Raw genomic sequence first — 17,580 nt, 5'->3', positions numbered from 1 at the left:
TTATTATATAGATATACATCAAACTCGGTCTTGCTAGCCTCAGCCTGCCAGGTTTTTCTGCCCCCTGAGCCTGTCATTTAACATACATATCAGGCATTCACCCTGCCCAGCTTCGGGATCTGTGGGTGTGATAATCTGCATTCTCAGGCCAGATTTCATACTCGGGCGTTGAACAGGACAGAACACGGAGGCAAACCTGGCCTTCAGCTTCACACAGGCCGCTGAAGGCTCTCTGGGTTTGGTTGCTGAGGGAGTTAGGAAGCCACCCTGGTTTTCCTGTCTTGCCCACGAGTATTATGAGAGCTTGGGTAAAATGCTTTGCTCAGATCAAGCTACCTTAGATGACCTGTTTGGTAATACCATCAAAAAAGCAAATGAGAGTTTGATAAGACTTGCTCTAAATGATACCGTGTTGGCCTCCAGCTCTTTAGTCCTGTTTGCAGTCTTACACCATCTGCCTCAAGCAGTCAGCCTAGGTTTTTTCTTGTTCTCCTTGCTCTGAACACAACTAAAACAAAAATATTTGTTGTCCTTAGGCTTTTTGCAAGTCTCAGCTTTTTCTTACACTGGTCTTTTGGGGCCTTTTGTTCCATCTTTTGTGCTCATCTTTTAAAAATCTGAGTACCCTGAACAGCCAAACTGTTAGTTTTCATGTATTAGTTTTGGCATGGTTTTGAACACATGCACAGCAGGTTGGATGACTTATGACTATATTAATAAAAATGTGATTTTAAAAATAATCTTCCAAGCCCCTTGAGATGTCCTGCTTCTCGGAGTCATTGGCCATAGATTCATTCTCTCTTTTCTATTTATTTTCACATCCACTTTCCTAAAGTTTAACACGTGTGGCTGATTCTCCTAGAATTCTCTTTCTTCACTATATGATCTTTAAAACAGCATCGTTCTCTTTCACCAATCTTAAGAGGCCTGGCTAACAATATGGGCATCGGAGGTAGATCAGGGCCTTATTGCTAGCTTAGTAACCTTGCACTTGTTAACCTCTTTAACAGTCAGTTTCCTCATCTGTAAAATGGGCAGAGTTGCATAGGATTGTCGGAGGACTAAAGGAAGTAATGCTTGACACATAGTGAGAACTCGATACATGTTAACTTTTCTAAAGGTCTCGATAAATGTAAACGATCAGTATTTTCACCATCCTTGTACATTAGGATTGAATGCAGAGCAGCATTTCCTCAAGCTACTTCTTTTTCTTTCTTCAAAAAGGAAAGAATGGACCAGATTCTTTTTCTTAAGTATTAGTCTTTCTGGTGTTCAAATTCTCTTCTCTATTGCTATTAAGTATATTATTACATTAGTTTTCTTTTTTTGTTTTGTTTTGTTTTTGTCTTTTTTTTTTTTTGGTCTTACGTTAGTTTTCTAACCATTCCATTTCTCTGTTCTCTAACCCTCACCCAGAAGCATCTATTCTCTGCTTTACAAATGTCCCTAAAGGTATAAATTATACAAGGTGGGGTAAAAATAGGTTTACAGTTGTTCATATGGAAAAATACATAATACAATAATTAATAAATAATAATACAAGAATAAACTCTGTGTTTTGTGTATTCACAATCATAAGCCTAGTTTTGCTCTACCTTGTATTTTGCAATTTTTTCGCCCTTAAGTTAGTTGTACTTCTTTTGGGCAATGGATGCTGTCTCAGGTGACGCCCGCCCCACCGATGGCACAGAATATATTCTAGCTATAAGTCACTTTCTAAAAAGTCTACTTCTTCTTTATAAAAGCATGACTTCCTTTTTATAAGAATGACAACCTTCACTTTTATTATCTATGCTTAACTCATATCTGAGATCATATGTTTTGCTACCAAACCTTTCTCCTCTTGTTTCCTGGAGATCTTCACCACTATTGTTCTTTCTGCTCAACACCTGAGCTTCCCTTCATATCACGTTGTCAGTTTTATCTGAATCTTTTCTCCCCCCTCATAAAATATTAAGGTAAACCTCCCTTGATCAGTTTATGAACTTTCTGCCAAATTCTCTCTTTCTGTTCTATTTGTTGTCAAGAGTCCATTGCTCTATTATTATAAGCCATGGCCCAGGAAAGGAAAACTAATTTTTCAACTTGTTTATGAAGCCAGCAGTTCCCTTCCATTATCTCCTATTTTCTTCCAAGGTCATTACTTTTGACTGTAACACGAGACAAAATGATCCTCAGTGATACCCAAATGCCCGTTTCCTGTTCATGATTTCACAGCCCTCTGAGAGGCACTGTCAGATTTCTTTATGCCACATTTTCCCTTCCCGTGAAGACTGGGGAAAGCAGGTGGTGGTGAGCAGGCGTGGCGACTCTTGGCAGGCTCTCTTATGTTCAGGTACCTGTGTTAAAAAACAACAAACCTCCTGGGTTTCCTGCTAAGTTCTCTTTCAACACCGTTTTAGTCACATGGGCCTCCTTGCTGTTCCTTAAATACACCGGGCGCAGTTCTGCCTTGGAGTCTGCACCAGACATCCCCCAGAGGTCCCCGAGGGATCCAGTGACGAGTAAGACAGGATTTTATGCTCAATGGAGCTGATGCTCTATGAGGAGAGAAACAAATGAGAAATGAGTAATAAAGTAGGGTAAGTGTGAGGAGTGGTGATGGGGTCATTTTTAGGGGTCCGAAGAAGACCTCTCTGAGGAGGTGCCATGCAAATGTCTGGGGGAGAAACCTTCCTCACCAAAGGATCGCCAATGTAAGTCTCTGAGCTGGGAAGGACCTTTGGTGGACCAGGAATAGCAGGCTAGCTGGTGTGACTGCCGTGGAATGAACAAATGGGAGGTATTAATGCGCGCAGCCTTACCTCTCTGGTATCTTTGAAGATGCATTTCCTGTCTGTCCAAGTCCATGGTTTATTTTTAGAGGGCAGGGAACCAGTACCATTGATATGGAACCATTGTTATGAAATCAGAACATCTTAAAATTGAAAGAACTTTAGAGATCTTAAGATCAAGTCCACCTACAACAGAAATTTCTATCACCACAGGATTTTTCCCAAAATTTATTCATTCAAGTTCCACCTACATGACTTTTCTTAAATTTATTTTAAAATAAAACTTTGTATTACTAATGTAAATGGAAAACTAGTGTCTTTTAAATGCATGTTAAAATAAATACTTAAGTATTAAAAAGTTATCCCTTGTGCCACCTAAAATCATCTCCCTATTTTAGAACTTGAGGTTTAAACTTCTTTTATTTCTATAAAGTTGTTACAAACAGCCTTATGCTACATCTCCGTCTGTAGTTATGATGACCTATAGGATAAATCCCCAGGAGCGAAATTGCTTAAGCGTAAGTAACGCACATTTTAAGGCTTTTGCTGTATCCTTTCAAAAGTTGATATGGATTTATGCTTCTCCGATCCGTGTGGGAGAGTGTGTTTCCCCAAACACTTTTCAAACGGCATATTTTCACCCTGTTATGCTTTTTACAGATGAGCTCAACTGGAACTCAGGTTGTCTGCCCAAGTCCTGATCATTCTCATCATATTTGCAGGACACACTTCACACAACACACACACAACAATAGAAATTATACAGGTTCTTTTGTTTGTTTCTTTTAACCTTAAAATAAAAATACTGAGGATGATTACTATGAAATTCTAATTTTATTCAAATTAGAATAGATTATCATGCTAAAGAAGACAAAAGGCAAATTATTTCTGTCTCAACCAGGTGTCATATTGGCAAACTTAGACCTTCAGTGTGTAGATCCACTTGTACATATATGATTCTTTGCAAATGGGATGGGGGTTATATTTTCTCTCCTCCAAAGAATCGAAACTCCTTGAGGTCAGGAACCACTCCATACCTTTAGTAGAAAAAGCTAGCGAGCCATAGGGTGTTAGAGCTGAAAGTGGGCTCAGTGTTTCTCTGGTCCAATTTGTTCTACAGATGAGGAAACTGAGTTCCAGGTAGAGACCTACCCACAGTTAACAGCTAGTTAGAGGCTACTGGGAACTAGAATTCATGGAACCTGACTCTTCCTTCCATGTCCTTAACGGGTAAACCTGGTAAGCGGAGAGAGCGTGCATGCCTTTGTGAGAGCAGCTTCATTAGAAGTGGCTCTGAATCACACACAATCAGTGACGACTGAACCTGGCATCCAACCTTTCCAGTGGCCGGCCTGTCCTCACAGCACGCCAACCAAAGCAGATAAGTACCTGGGGACATAAGAAAAATATATTTAATTGAATTGATGTATATCCTTCTATTTTTAAGTGACATTTTTGATGCAACAGAAGCCTTATGATTACCAAAATAAGGACATTAAATGGGAATGCAGAATTAAGAAACAGAAGCCTAATTTCCAATGATCCTAAGAGGTAAGGCAGAGGCTGAGATTAAATATAAAACTTGACCAAGACTTTTTAGAAACTATAGTGAAGGGCAAAGAAAAGAAAAAGAAACGAATAAAGGAAAGGAGAGAGGGAGAGAACAAGTAAAATAGGGTCATTCTTTTTACCTAATAAGTATTCAGTAGTACAAGGTTTTCCTTAACAACTTAACAATGAATGAAAAAGTGGGATTTATAGCTTTCACAGCAATTTTTGATAAAAGAAAAAAAAATACCTATGCTGAGGGATAAGTAGAGAAAAGCAGATCAATGGGATGTTAGGAGTACTTAGAGGTGTGGATAGATATCATGCCTCCCGGGCTCTCTTAACCAAATATTTCGAAGTGTGATCACTCTCAGCTAGGTTTCTGAGAGCAGTTGGTGTTTGAGGTTAGACTTTGTAAGGCATGCCACCCTGCCAATTAACAATGCATATGTTTTGGAAACAGGATGAATGGGTAGGAAGGTCAGCATGCAGGGACTTCTACTTGAATATCTCCTATGCTGGGGAACTCTTATGAGTCATTAACTCATTCATTGAGTATTTTTGAAGGCATTAGATCTGCCAGATACAAGGTGACAAAAACCTAGGCCCAGTACTTACAAATTTCATTGTTCAGAACAAATTTCTCTGCCGTTTTTGTCTGTTAAGTAGGGTCACGTACTTTGCTCCTGCCGATGTTGCCTGCCAGTGTTCCCCATTCCCAGGCCATCAGCCATCTGTGTGAACTGCAAGCACAATACTATAGTCCTCTCTCAGACCCCAAGCGACCTCACCCTAGCTATTCCTAGAAAAGTCCATTCTACTCCCATGGGGCGTTTAGAAACTGCCTGCACAGCATTTTCCATACCCTCTTCTCCCCAGAGGACTTTTTGGAGTCAGTCATTTGTCTAGTTGCAACATTGCTTCTCCGCAGCCTTTCCATGTAAGGTTTCTAAATCCTGCCCCTGGGTCCATTTCAAAACCTGTAATCGGATCATCTAGGGGCTGAGCCTGCCGTCCGGTGTCTCAGTGCCCTTCCCCATATTCATCTTGGAACAAACCCACACCAGACCTTACTTTTCGTTGCAAAACTTGCCTGTGCTTCTTATTTCAAAACCACTGCATGAGAAAAATGGCCACTCCTCAAAGCCGCCTGCCACTTGAGTTGCCAATTCAAAATATAATCTGCGTCTAGAAACCAGGGTGCTTTCAAAATTGTTTTGGAAGATGTTCTAGAGGGTCCGTTTAAAACCCTCAGGATCATCTTCCCTGACCACTCCCCGCACCCCCAGCTCTCCTTACCTACTGCCCCTTACTTTAGGGTTCTAGGTCTGCCCACAGATAATCTTCCCAATCTTTGCTCTCAATCTCATCACAAGAAATTTTTCCCTGATTAGTGTGAGGCTGCTGTGCTGTAAAGTTGGCATTTGGGAATTGATAAGCAAAAGTTATTTCTAAGTCTCCCTATTTCCACTTTAGGTGGAGCCCACTGTGTTCTTAAGCTTCACCAGCACTCAGCTCCTTCTCCTGGCTGCTCCTGCTCTAACCTGCCCCAGGCCCGCCATCCTGGCACACTGGCTCCTTCAGCCCGGCGCCGCGGATGAGGTGAGGCAGATTCCAGCCGATGGCTTGCCTAAGTCCTCCTACCTGGCAAAAGGAATGCAAATTTGCATTTGTCTGACTCCAGAGCCAAAGCTCTTTCTGGTGCTGTGTCCAGCTAACTTCCTAATTTGAAGGTTAGAGCTAGTGAGGCCTGAAACCTTGGGCAAGCCAGTTAACTTCTGGAACTCAGGTTCCTTCCCAAGTGAAGATGGTGGACCAGATGACTGCTCAGTCCCTATCTCCAGCATCTGTTTCTTTTGCTCTTGGCCTGGCTGAGTCCAGAGGAAGCAGGGGTCCACCTGAAGCAGTAGCAACAGGAGTAAAATCAACAGTAACATTACCGAGTGCCAACATTATATGAGGTAAATTACAACTTTATGTATGTTAAGTCTTCTAACAAGTCTCTAGGCTTTTCTTATCCCTATTTTATAGATGAGGGGAAGGGAATCAGAGAAATTCAGGAACATCCTTGAGACATACAGCCAATAAGAAGCAAACCTAGGGGTGTCTGATTTCCAAACCCACACGTATGTGTCCACCATGCTATGTTCTGGGGGGGAAGAGGGGGAAAGGAGGACAGGCATTGTGAGAAGCGGTCATGCAGGGCTAGAGGAATGTATACGGCTGGTGGGACGACCAGGTAAGTCAGTTGAAATGAGGGAAGGCTCTTAGGAAGCCAGGTCATTAAAGCTCTGTCCTAGTCTCTCTCCACTTGGCTCCCAGCTCTAGGCAGATATGTTCTTTACTTGCCTGCACGGAGTGCTGCCCTGCCAGGAGCTTGGCCTGGGGAGCCTGGCTTGGTACGCAGTCTTGCTCGCAAAAGCCACTTAGACCCTAAGTCACTAAGCTTTCATCTCATTGCTTTTTCATCTCATGTCATTACTGGGGCCATGATTTTCTGACTTCTCTGAACTTTAGCCTAAACTTCCAGACCCCCAGCTCAAGCCCTACCGTTCCCAATGCTTTCCTGGGGCAGCCTGAGTCTTGGTGCGCAGTGGGTAAGGCTGGCGGGGGGTATGAATCATTACCAGCTATGATGGAAAAGGACAATCAGCTTCAAAGAAAAAATGGGTTTCGAGAACAAGCAGGGGTCCATTGGGGTTATTTTAAGCTGATTGAGAAGGGCTGGCCAATTGTGAGGGAGGGCTTAGGCGTGGTATGAAGGCTGACACCTACAGGTCCCACCAGCCTTGGGGAAGGAGGTCGAGTCAGTTTTGTAAAGGCAGGTACATGACCTGGGGGGATGCAAACATGGGCTCTGGGACCAGGTAGATCTGGGTTTGGATAATACTTGGTACTTCCCCTTTCTGGCCTCAACTTACAGCCCCAGTCGGTAAAGTGAGGGTGACTGAAACTTTGCAGGGTGCCTACAAACATTAGAAATAATATGCATGGTGCTTTAAGCATGCTGGAGAGACAGAAGGGAGGCAGGAACTGTTACTTACTATTAAAGAAATAGTATGAGAAAGGCTTTTTTCCTGCCATGAGTACTCAAGCAATCATCACCATTTTTCATGCTGTTTTGCTTGTCCAAAACCTGGGGTGTGACCATTTGGTGAGTAAAAGCTGACAATATGCACTGGGCACTAAATTTCAGAATGGAGCAAGTCTCTGGAATTGAAAACCAGCTCCTGGAGACTTTTGGAACCCAGTGCCCAGAGCTTATGTGAGGGAGTCATACAGCTTTTATATGGGAGATTTTGAAAACCTGCCTTTTCCCTACTTCAGAACAGAGATTCAGTTATTGCCTGAGGATCACTGTTGTACAAGGAAATGAAGGAAGGTTAGACCAAGATCAATAAAGGAAAAGGGCCAATCCATCATAGCAGAAGAAAGGTCAAGCAGGGCAGGACTGTAGAAGGGTGAGAGTGACATGTGGGATGGGAAATGGACCCACTAGTCATGCAGGTCACCCTATGCCCTAGTTAATGGCTTTGCCCCAGAATGTTTTCAAAAGCACCCCCTTTTACTCTCAGAGGTGTCCCAGTGGGGATGAGTTCTTTGATCACCTAGTCATATGGAATATAGAGCGTCACTCACACATTTATGTGGTGGGAAGGGGAAACTATGCCATTTGGGCTACAAAGCCCCAGATTTCCTCAGGCAGATGGACACTCAGAGAAGGAACTTTCAGAGCTTTGTTCTCTGAGTGGTAGCACTTTTCTTCGTATTTTCACTAAGCCCCTCTGACTATTACTTAGGCCCATCTGCTGGCTGGTGAGATGGAAATGGAGACAGGAGAATATAGGGGGTGTGCGGTGAGCCAGGGAGGGTAGGATAAGCCAGAGGAACCACAGGATCATCAGTCAGTTGTTTTATGTCATGAAATCAAATGGGGCAATGGACTGAATGACTGCGCTTCTCTGCTGCAACTCTGTTTGTCCTTCTGGAAGGCAGAAATATCCCTTAGAGAGTGGACCCCATTAGTCAGTGGCCTGACTTGGCCTGAGATCAGTGTCTCCTTTGCACACTCTCCTGTTTGGGGTCCTTGGGAGTGTCCCTAAAAGGAGGTCACCAATTTCTGACCAATGTAGGAGAGACCGTCTGAGTTTTTGGAATTCGCCCAAGCCCCACTGGAAGTGAGGATGTGTATATGTGTGTCCGGTGGGGTGTGGGTGTGCCTCCTGGTACAGGAAATGTAAAAAGGCAACTCCCACAACCCCGGCCCTACCCAGGCAGCCCCCTGGGTTCTATTTTACCAGCTCCCGGGTTGCCCGATCTGAGGTCTGTCCACCCATCCCCTCCTTGTTTACTGGAACATTGGGTCACGGCAGTGCAGCTGGAATGCGATCTCTGGGCGATTCAGCAAGGCCGAGGCGGGCCCTACAAGGCGTCATGTCGTTGCACTGTTTTCCTCCCCTCCCACTGAGTTTTCTTGGAAGTTGTGAGCCAGGCCCAGTGCGGGTCCCCAGAGATGCATTCCAAATTCCCAGCTGCTGGCCTCAGCAGGCCTCGCTGCCTCTCCTTTTCCACCAGGTGCCCTGCGAGGTTAGAGATGAACAAGCCTGGGCAGAGGGGGATCCGAGGCTCTTGGCGGGTCTGCTGCTGCCCACTGGCACTCATGGTTCAGCTACGTCCCCCCTTAAAGAGCAGAGGAAAAGAGCCCTTGTGAGATGCCTCTGTGACTTGGTTGAAAAGACTGAGGAGCAAACTTGCCTTCAGCCTGTGCATCTGTCCCAGCCAAGGGGGACGGGGTGGTCCCAGGAAAGGGCGACTTTGCTGCCCTTTCCCTTCCTGAGTACAGATGTCACATGATTCTCTACGCCCCTGATCTCTCACAGTCCTGCTCCCTGTTTCCTTCTAGCCTTTCTGCCCCCTGAATTTCTTCCTTTCAGTCTTTTCTCATTATAGTCACTTCATCCCTTCCTGGGCTAGAGGAAATAATGGGGGGCAGGGAAGAAATAACTAAACACATCGGTTATGTAAAAATCATATTTGTCTCATTAAGAGTGAAAAAGGAACCTTGCCTTTTCTTAGTCTTCTTTTTGCTGTTGGATTATATACTGATTGTTTAGGTCGCCCTGGTTCTCAAAGCGTGGTCCTCTGACCTACAGCCTCAGCGTTGTAGGAAATGCACATTCTCTGGCCTGAGCTCAGACCTGCTGAATCAGAAAACCTTGGGGTGACGGACAGCACTCTTGAGTTTTAACAAGCTCTCCAGGAGACTCTGATGTATGCAAGTTTCAAAACCCCTTGGTAGAGGATTCTCCATGGGGGTGGGGAAGGGGAAGTTTGAGGTTTCTCTCTGCCCTCCCCATGTCGGAGTTAGTGTGAGGAGGACAGCCTGTGCTCTGCTCTCAGGCCTAGCTTATGCACCTTGCCTTTCACACCAGGGCAGGTGCGAGAGTGAATGTCAGGAGAAGGGCTGGGAGATGATGGCAGCCCTACTGGATGCCCTCAGTGAGCTGGCTTCATGGGCTGGCCTCTGGAGCTCCCTGGTCTCCTTGTGTTCAGCACCCCTCTAAAAGTACAAGGACACCCGATACGAGTTATGCAATGGAGTAGATTCCACCCCTCAGCTTCTCATCTGCTCTTGGGCAACTCAGCCAACCACTAATTGTAGATGGAAATTGTGGAGTTTATTCCTTTTATTTTTTTCTTGGACTAAATTAAGAAAGTAACTAGAAACATGTTCTTCATCTTGCCAATTCTTTGCTTTCTACCCTCTGAAGAGTCCCCAAGGTTATTAAGAGTTGGAATCCATGAGCTTAGACTGGTGATGTCCAGTTTGGTAGCTCCTAGCCACATGCAGCTAGTGAGCAATTGAAATGCGGGTAGTCTGGACTAAGACTCACCATATTGCCAAGGCTTAGTCCAAGAAAGATGTAAATTATTTCATTAGTAACTTTATATTGATTTTATGTTGTAATCATAACACTTTGGATATACAGGGTGGGGCAAAAGTAGATCTACAGTTGTGAATACATGAAACAGATTTTATTCTTGTATTATTTATTAATTATTGTATTATTTTCCCTATGAACAACTGTAAACCTACTTTTGCTTCACCCTGTATTGAGTTAAATAAAATATATTATTAACATTAATTCTCCCCATTTCTTTTTATTTTTAAAAATGTGGCTAATTGGAAAATAAAAATGACAGCGTGGCTCACATTTGTGGCTCACATTTGATGCTTCACATTATGTTTCCATCAGACAGGGTTGGTCCGATTATTCTGGGGTTGTAGGCAAATGGAGCGTTTTGAGTAAAACTGGTGGATATGCCAGAAGCAAATATAAGAAAATAGGTATAAACTTCAGCATGTTCAGGTGAGGCAGTACAGCCTAAAGCCTGACAGTTCATCTGAACCTTGGAGCTATAGACATACCAGACTTGAATCTAGACTCTGCTACTTACTTGGTCAGGTAACTTAATCTCTATGAACCTCAGTTTTCTCATCTGTAAAATAGATTGTCTTGGTTCCTGAAGCAAAAGGCTTTTGTAAGTTAAGACAATAAATGTAAAAGGCTTAATACTATTCCCAGCTGTTAATAAGTACTCAATTAACACTGACTATCCTTAGATAAGAATACATTCTATTACTAGGTGGTAGATACTGTTTCCGGAATCTTCATTTCTGAGGGTCTTTTACATTTAGATGGATTTTCCTCTATCTGGAATGGTTCATATGTCATCCTACCTCAAAGCAACTTAGAAATCTTCTGTTACTTAATCATGCCCTGGGGGACATCACTCCCCACTCTTAGCTGTTTTTCACAGGACTTGCTATAATGGCCTCTCCTTTATGAGTTGTGACAATTCTGTTCTCTGTGCCTTGCTACATATCTAGTAATGTGTTAGAAAGCCTTAGAGATGGGCTCCCTGAGGGTCTCCCCTTACACCAGCTCCAGGAATGGCTGGAACATAGAATTTACAAGAGAAGTGACAAGAAATGTGGTTAGGTGGCCTATGAGTAGGAAACAAGATTATGAAAACCTTTGAATTCCAAAAATGGACAGAGAGGGCCAAAGGAAGGTTAAGCCGTTGACTGAGCCTCACTGACGAAGACTGGCTTATTTCTAATTGCTCTAAGGTATGAGCTGTCCTCTCATTTTCTGGGGACAAAAATCCTGCCTAAAATTTCCTTGCTGCCTTCTATAATTCCAGATACATGTTTGGTGGGTTTGAATGGGCCACCAAGAGAGGCTGTACATATTTTTAGAAAGAAATCCTTTGCATTGCAAAAAGTCAGATTCTTAAAAGGCAGAAAAAGTAGAGTCTGTATGTTTATCTAGGGTCTAAGATCCCCTCTAATCCCCCCAGCCTGTTCTAAAAGGCTGTTTCAATTTTCCACTCTCTCCCACTAGGAGGCAGCACCATTCCCATTTTCCTCTGGAACGGGGATTCTCTGTCCCATAGTACGTAATATAAACATAAATACATAATATACACATAAATATATATTCCACTTTAAATGTTGCACGGTGTCTTGGCCAACTGGCCTCAAAACTCAAGACAGAGAGTTCTGGAACATACAATTCTCTGACCTCTAACTATTGCTGAAGGAGCTGCCCCACACACCAGTAAAAACTATTTTCTGCAAAGCATCTGAATGGTAGATTGGTTCTATAAGCAACAATTGGCAAGTTCAAAGATTACAGACTCCTGTGCTGGGTAAAGAGGGTTTAGATGGAGCTGGGCTGTCTTTTCCTGTTGAGGTTTCTTTTTGTTTTGTTTTTTTAAATATATCTTTATTGATTTTGGAGAGAGGAAGCGAGAGGGAGAGAGAGAAACATCAGTGATGAGAGTCGTCATTGATCAGCTGCCTCCTGCACACCTCTGTTGAGTCTTATGCAACTCTGGGTCCCTAGGGAGTTTCCACAGAAAATTGGTTCAGAGTGTGCTGGCCTCTTGTGGTGTAGCTTTCTGTTTATTTCATAGTGGTTGCAATTTAGTGGCACTTGTCCTTATGCCAGCAGCTTGAAGCCTTTAAGCAAACTAGAAATGTAATTCTCTAGCAAGCAGCAAAAGTATACTCCAAGCATATTTTTCTCAAGGCCCAGGTTTTCAGGATTACCTCTGCCAGTGGTAAAAGGAATACTCAAGGAAACCTATTTATTTGATCAGTGCTGCCAGTGTGTCAATTATATGTTGTCTGGGTGTCTCAGACTGTCTTGGAAAAGATTTGTCAATCAGTTGAACAGAACCTCTCAAAGCTTGTTACATCAGAGGAGTTCAGGTTATTTCTGAATCACAAGGTGGGACAGCTAAGGCCAAGGACATGGTCAGCCTCACTTGGACATACAGCTTCTGTCCAAAAAAAAGTTTTAGGTGGGCCTCTGGCTTAAGTCTCTTTAAGAAAGATTTGCTTTGGTAGGTGACTGGTGCAAAGACCAAGATTATAAGCTACTACATGTCCGTGGGAGGGAGACAATGCAAAGTTTTAGGAGGAAATCCAGCCTTTCTTCCTTTGAGCTTTGCTGAAGTCCTTCCAGAATTTACAAAGGCAAAGTCAGCACTGTTCCTTCAATAAACATGTATTGAGCTGGAGCTCTTGCCAGTGCTGAGGACACAAGGGGAGTAACACTTGGCGTGCATCTTGGGCCATCACGCCTGTTGCAAATGGGCTTGCACTGTGCTAACGGTACGAGCAAAGGTAAGTCCTTTCCACATAACACATCATGAAAATAAATAATAAAAGGAAAGGAAACACTACTTTTGAAAAGGAAATAAATATTAAAACAAAACAAAAACATTGCTTCTGATTTTTGAAGCTATTACAGTAGAAGAGTAACACATGTATATAATAATAAAAAAGATTGATTATAATATAGATAATTGCTATCAACATAATATAAGTATTTTCTAAATTATTATGAAAATGCAGAAGGAGTTATTGAGACGAGTTTAACTCTTCTCCCACAGAGAATTTATAATGCTGATGACAGAAAGCCTGGTAGAATCACCTACTGGGAAGACAGTGTTCTTACTTCAGGCAAATCTTATTCATTTACTCAAATATTTATTGAGCACCTACCATGTGTTGTTAGCTTCTTGGGATTCATTAATTAATAAAAGGAAAGAAGATTCCTGTCCATATATTGTAGCAAAGAACACAGGCAATGACCATTAAAATATTACTTCTTAAGTAACAGGTAGAAATCTAATTGTTTTTTGTTGATAGGACTACTAAAAGCCATAGGACATAATATCTCTTGATCCGGAAGCCTAACTAAAACAATAGTATCAAACAGTGTGTTAGAATAATGATTGTCCCAAATAGATCCGGACAATGGTTTTAAAGTCAATGTGGGTTAATGGTGTGGTGGTGAACATTTGATAAATGGCTCTCAGAAATGAAATAAAAATAAACCCATCATTTGTAGCATTTGCTATTTTTTGTGTGGTGTAAATACTCTCACTGTGACAATTTAAATTACCAATGAGATGTCACTGAACACAAAGTTGGGAAGAGATGTGCACAGTGGCTCTTAAGAGCCAATGGAAGCTCACTCCAGCACACCACTGGTAGAGGGCTCAGAGAATAGTGAAACATTCCAGATGGAAGGCACCTTGGCAGTCCAAGGACTAGTATGTCTTGTTCATGGTGTGTACACAGGGAACTTTTTCATTTCAAGGCTGAAATATGAGATAATATTTTGGTGAATCTGTATCCAAATTTAGGGAACCAAACACCATATGTAGTATAGCTTTGGAAATATAAAAAATATGAAGACATAACACAGCAACCACAAAAACATAACCTTTGACTCTTAGAATCAAAACAATATCCAGTAGGTTAAGTATCAGCATTTAAGAGATGCAATGTTTCTGGCTTTCAAGGTAGAGGAAGGAGGCTGCCAGCCAACGAATGTGGCAACATCTAGAAGCTGGAAAAGGCAAGGGAACAGGTACCTTGATTTTAGCCCAGCAAGACTCATATCAAACTTCTAACCTTTAAGATAATACACTTATGTTGTTTTAAGCCACTAGGTTTGTGGTAATTTCTTACAGCAGCAATAGAAAAAGAATGCACAGGTGTTCTTCTATATTTCCCAATCTCTCTACAGTGATAGTGTAGGTGGAACCGTGAGACTAGCTCTGGCTCATGGAATGTGGGTGGACCTGATATGCATCCTATCCAGGCCTGGCTTCTGAATCCTTATGCAATGTGCCATAATCTCTTTCTCTGCTGGGTTAGACATCAAAATGCAGAAGGTCAGCTGAGGATCCTAAGGAGGCTCTAGTGGATGGCAGAGCCAGTGCTTGCAAGGAGCCTGGATTCCTGAGTCACCATATGGAGCAGAATTGCCTGAGGGGGCTGTTCCAACCAAATGCCTGAGTTTCCAGAGTTCATTTTTCCTGTAGGAGAGCTTCTCCTATTCTAACTAATACCCCAAATCAGAGATTCTAGAACAATTTTTAAAAATATGATATTTAAGGTTTTTAAAATTAAACTATTCTAAATGAGCAAAGTAAGAACTTTGTTGGGCTTCTTTAGCTTTATTTTGTAATTTAGTGTTTTTAAAATGTTAAGTAGCATATGAGGAGCACTGTAAATTTCTATGCTTAGGGCTGGTGAAGGTATTAACCCAGTTATGCTTTTTTGGCCACTGAGGCACTCACAACTGCACAGTGAGGACAGATAGCTCATTGGACTCTTACAGAGTTGTGTGGCCCTTTTCTAAATATGCTCTCTACTCCCATAGATTTCTACTTTTGTTCACGAATTCCCTTTTCTTAGAATATTTACCTCTCCCCCTCCTTCAAGCTCAATTCAACTCTATTTCTTCCAAGAAGCCTTTCTAGATTCCCCAAGGAATAGTCGATTTTTTTCCTCTATGATTCCATGAATTCTTTCATAATACTCTTACATTTGTATCTGTCCCCTCCTGCCAAGTATACACACATGCACACACTAAAATGCAGCTTCAAGAAGACAGGTAATATTTCTTACTGTCATCTTCACCATAACATCATGCCTCTGAATGCAGGAAAAGTTCAATGCATTTGTAAATTTTAATAAAAGCATCTTTTGCTAGTGGCAGAGTTGGTTGATTGGCTGGTTGGTTGGTTGGTTGATTTATTGGTTTGTATTAGCAGACAGGGCAATGTGGTGCCTTTTAAATTATCACATAAACCTCCTGGCACTGTGCTAAATGCTGGGGCACTGTGTACCCTGTGTAACTATCATATGTCACCAACTAGGACAGCTGCAAACCACATATAGTGTATACCTACTAAGTGCCAGGCTTTCTGCAGATGCCTCATGTCAGCCTGAGATTCTGGCCAAGCCTTTGTTTTCCAGGACTTCTTCCTTTTCAGGGAGAAGTGTGTACTCCCAACTTCTAGAGAGCCAACTGCTTATTTGTTAATGTTTGTTTACACATCACAATTTTTTACTTTTAGGAACAGGCTGTTCATTTCTCTTTGGCTCAGATCTCTGTGTTCCAATACCACATTTATGATGAATCTGTCTTATAGAATTAAGCTCAATTCAGTTTTGAAATTGTGCAAAAGATCTACCCCACCCATTTTCTTTCCATTAAAATGCAAGAGGGAGGTGTAGGAGCAATTTATTAAGGGGCCCTGGGGCTATTTCCAGCCCTTTATTTCGACATTTCCTTACAGATCACTGAAAAGGGTGGGGGACAGCAGGAAAAGGGAGACTTGTTCTTTCCTGAGTGATTGTTTGGCCAATCCACAGGGACCCTACCATCCTACACCCATTAGGGAAGCAGCATTTGTAGGGTCATCCCAGGGACAGGGCTGGCTGTGTCAGGCTGTGATGAATAGTCCAGACTGGGAGGTGGAATTTGGGCAACAACAAGGAGAGTGTAATAGGAGATGATAATTGTTAGAACATTAGACTTTCAGAGTAGGATCCAAGTCTGTTCTGTGTATTCTGAGTATCGACACGAGTTGGCTTAGTGGCTGATCCATAATGTTTAAATAGATGCTAAATGAACCACTGAATGAATGAATGCCGATTCTTGCTTCCTTCTCCAAACATTCTTTATAAAAGCATCTTATTCATGTCTCCTCTATAAGTCAGGGGCTTGGCAAGGCATGTAGACCATTGCTCTGAAGTCATTCTGCTTAAGCACAAATGCCCCAGGGGCTTGGGTGTTGTGTTAAAAAGCACCAGTTAGTGGGGGAGAGAGTGGAGTAGGGTCTTTCTAGAACCTTTTCAAAGAGGCTAGAGCCCCACCCCACTTTCCTATGCGGTTAGTTTTACGCTTCTCTGCCATCCTTCCAACATGTTGAAAGCTCTGTAAGAACCAGGATCAGCAGTATCTGACGATAGTCAAATACTCTGCAATCTACAACTCTGGGTTCTAGTCCTGGTTTGCCAATGATGACAGAGAAGTCACTTAACCGTTGCCTTCAATTTCTCATCCATTAAATGGGAATGAGAATAGTACCTATCTCATAAGGTTGCTATGAAGATTAATTTATATATTATTGACATAAAGTACTCAGCCCAGTCTCTGGGACACAGTAAGCTCTGAATAAATGGGAGCTGTTACTATAATTAGCTCAAAGCATAGCACACAAAACTTCACAGATTTTTTTTGATTGCATAAGTGAAATAGGGCCTAGCTTGGAGGAAGCTGAACAAATTAGGATTAGGTAGTCGGTTGGGATTCCTTCTAGATTTGTGATTATGGTGCAGTTCAGTCTTTTGTCCTGGCTTGGTCGTTTCTCCAAATGCAAGTAATTTGGGCTCTTCACAGTAAGGAGAATGGGTACATTTGCAGGGACGAGCTATAGTTTTAGGAAAGCCCTCTGAAGGGATGGTTTTTAGGGGACCCATTCTTGGCTTAAAGTGCCTTAAAGAACTTGAAGGGTGTCGAAGAGCTATTATCCATCTTCATTGAGGGCAAGGTAAGAGGAAATGGAACCGATGGCAGCTGGAGCACCCCTTGCTATACAGGAAGAAATTCCTTGAAGTAATTTAGTCTCCTCAGGAGGGCAGGGGATATAATTACATACAACAAAATGCACTCCTTTGTTGGGTAAAGCTTAATGAGTTTTAACAGATGAATACACTCATGTAACACTGCTACAATCAAGATAACTCACTGAACTGGCAGGTATGGGGGGAGAGCGAATATCTTCGGTTGCTTTGTCTCACACACATGGTTTATTCCACTTGTCTGCGGTTGCGCTGAGCCTTTAAACCAGGTCTGCCTGGCTTATACATACACTCGCT

Source organism: Miniopterus natalensis, chromosome 19, assembly GCF_054644295.1.
Source record: "Miniopterus natalensis isolate mMinNat1 chromosome 19, mMinNat1.hap1, whole genome shotgun sequence".
Lineage (NCBI taxonomy): Eukaryota > Metazoa > Chordata > Mammalia > Chiroptera > Miniopteridae > Miniopterus > Miniopterus natalensis.
The sequence above is the reverse complement of the archived record's forward strand: the minus strand, read 5'-3'. Positions refer to the sequence as shown.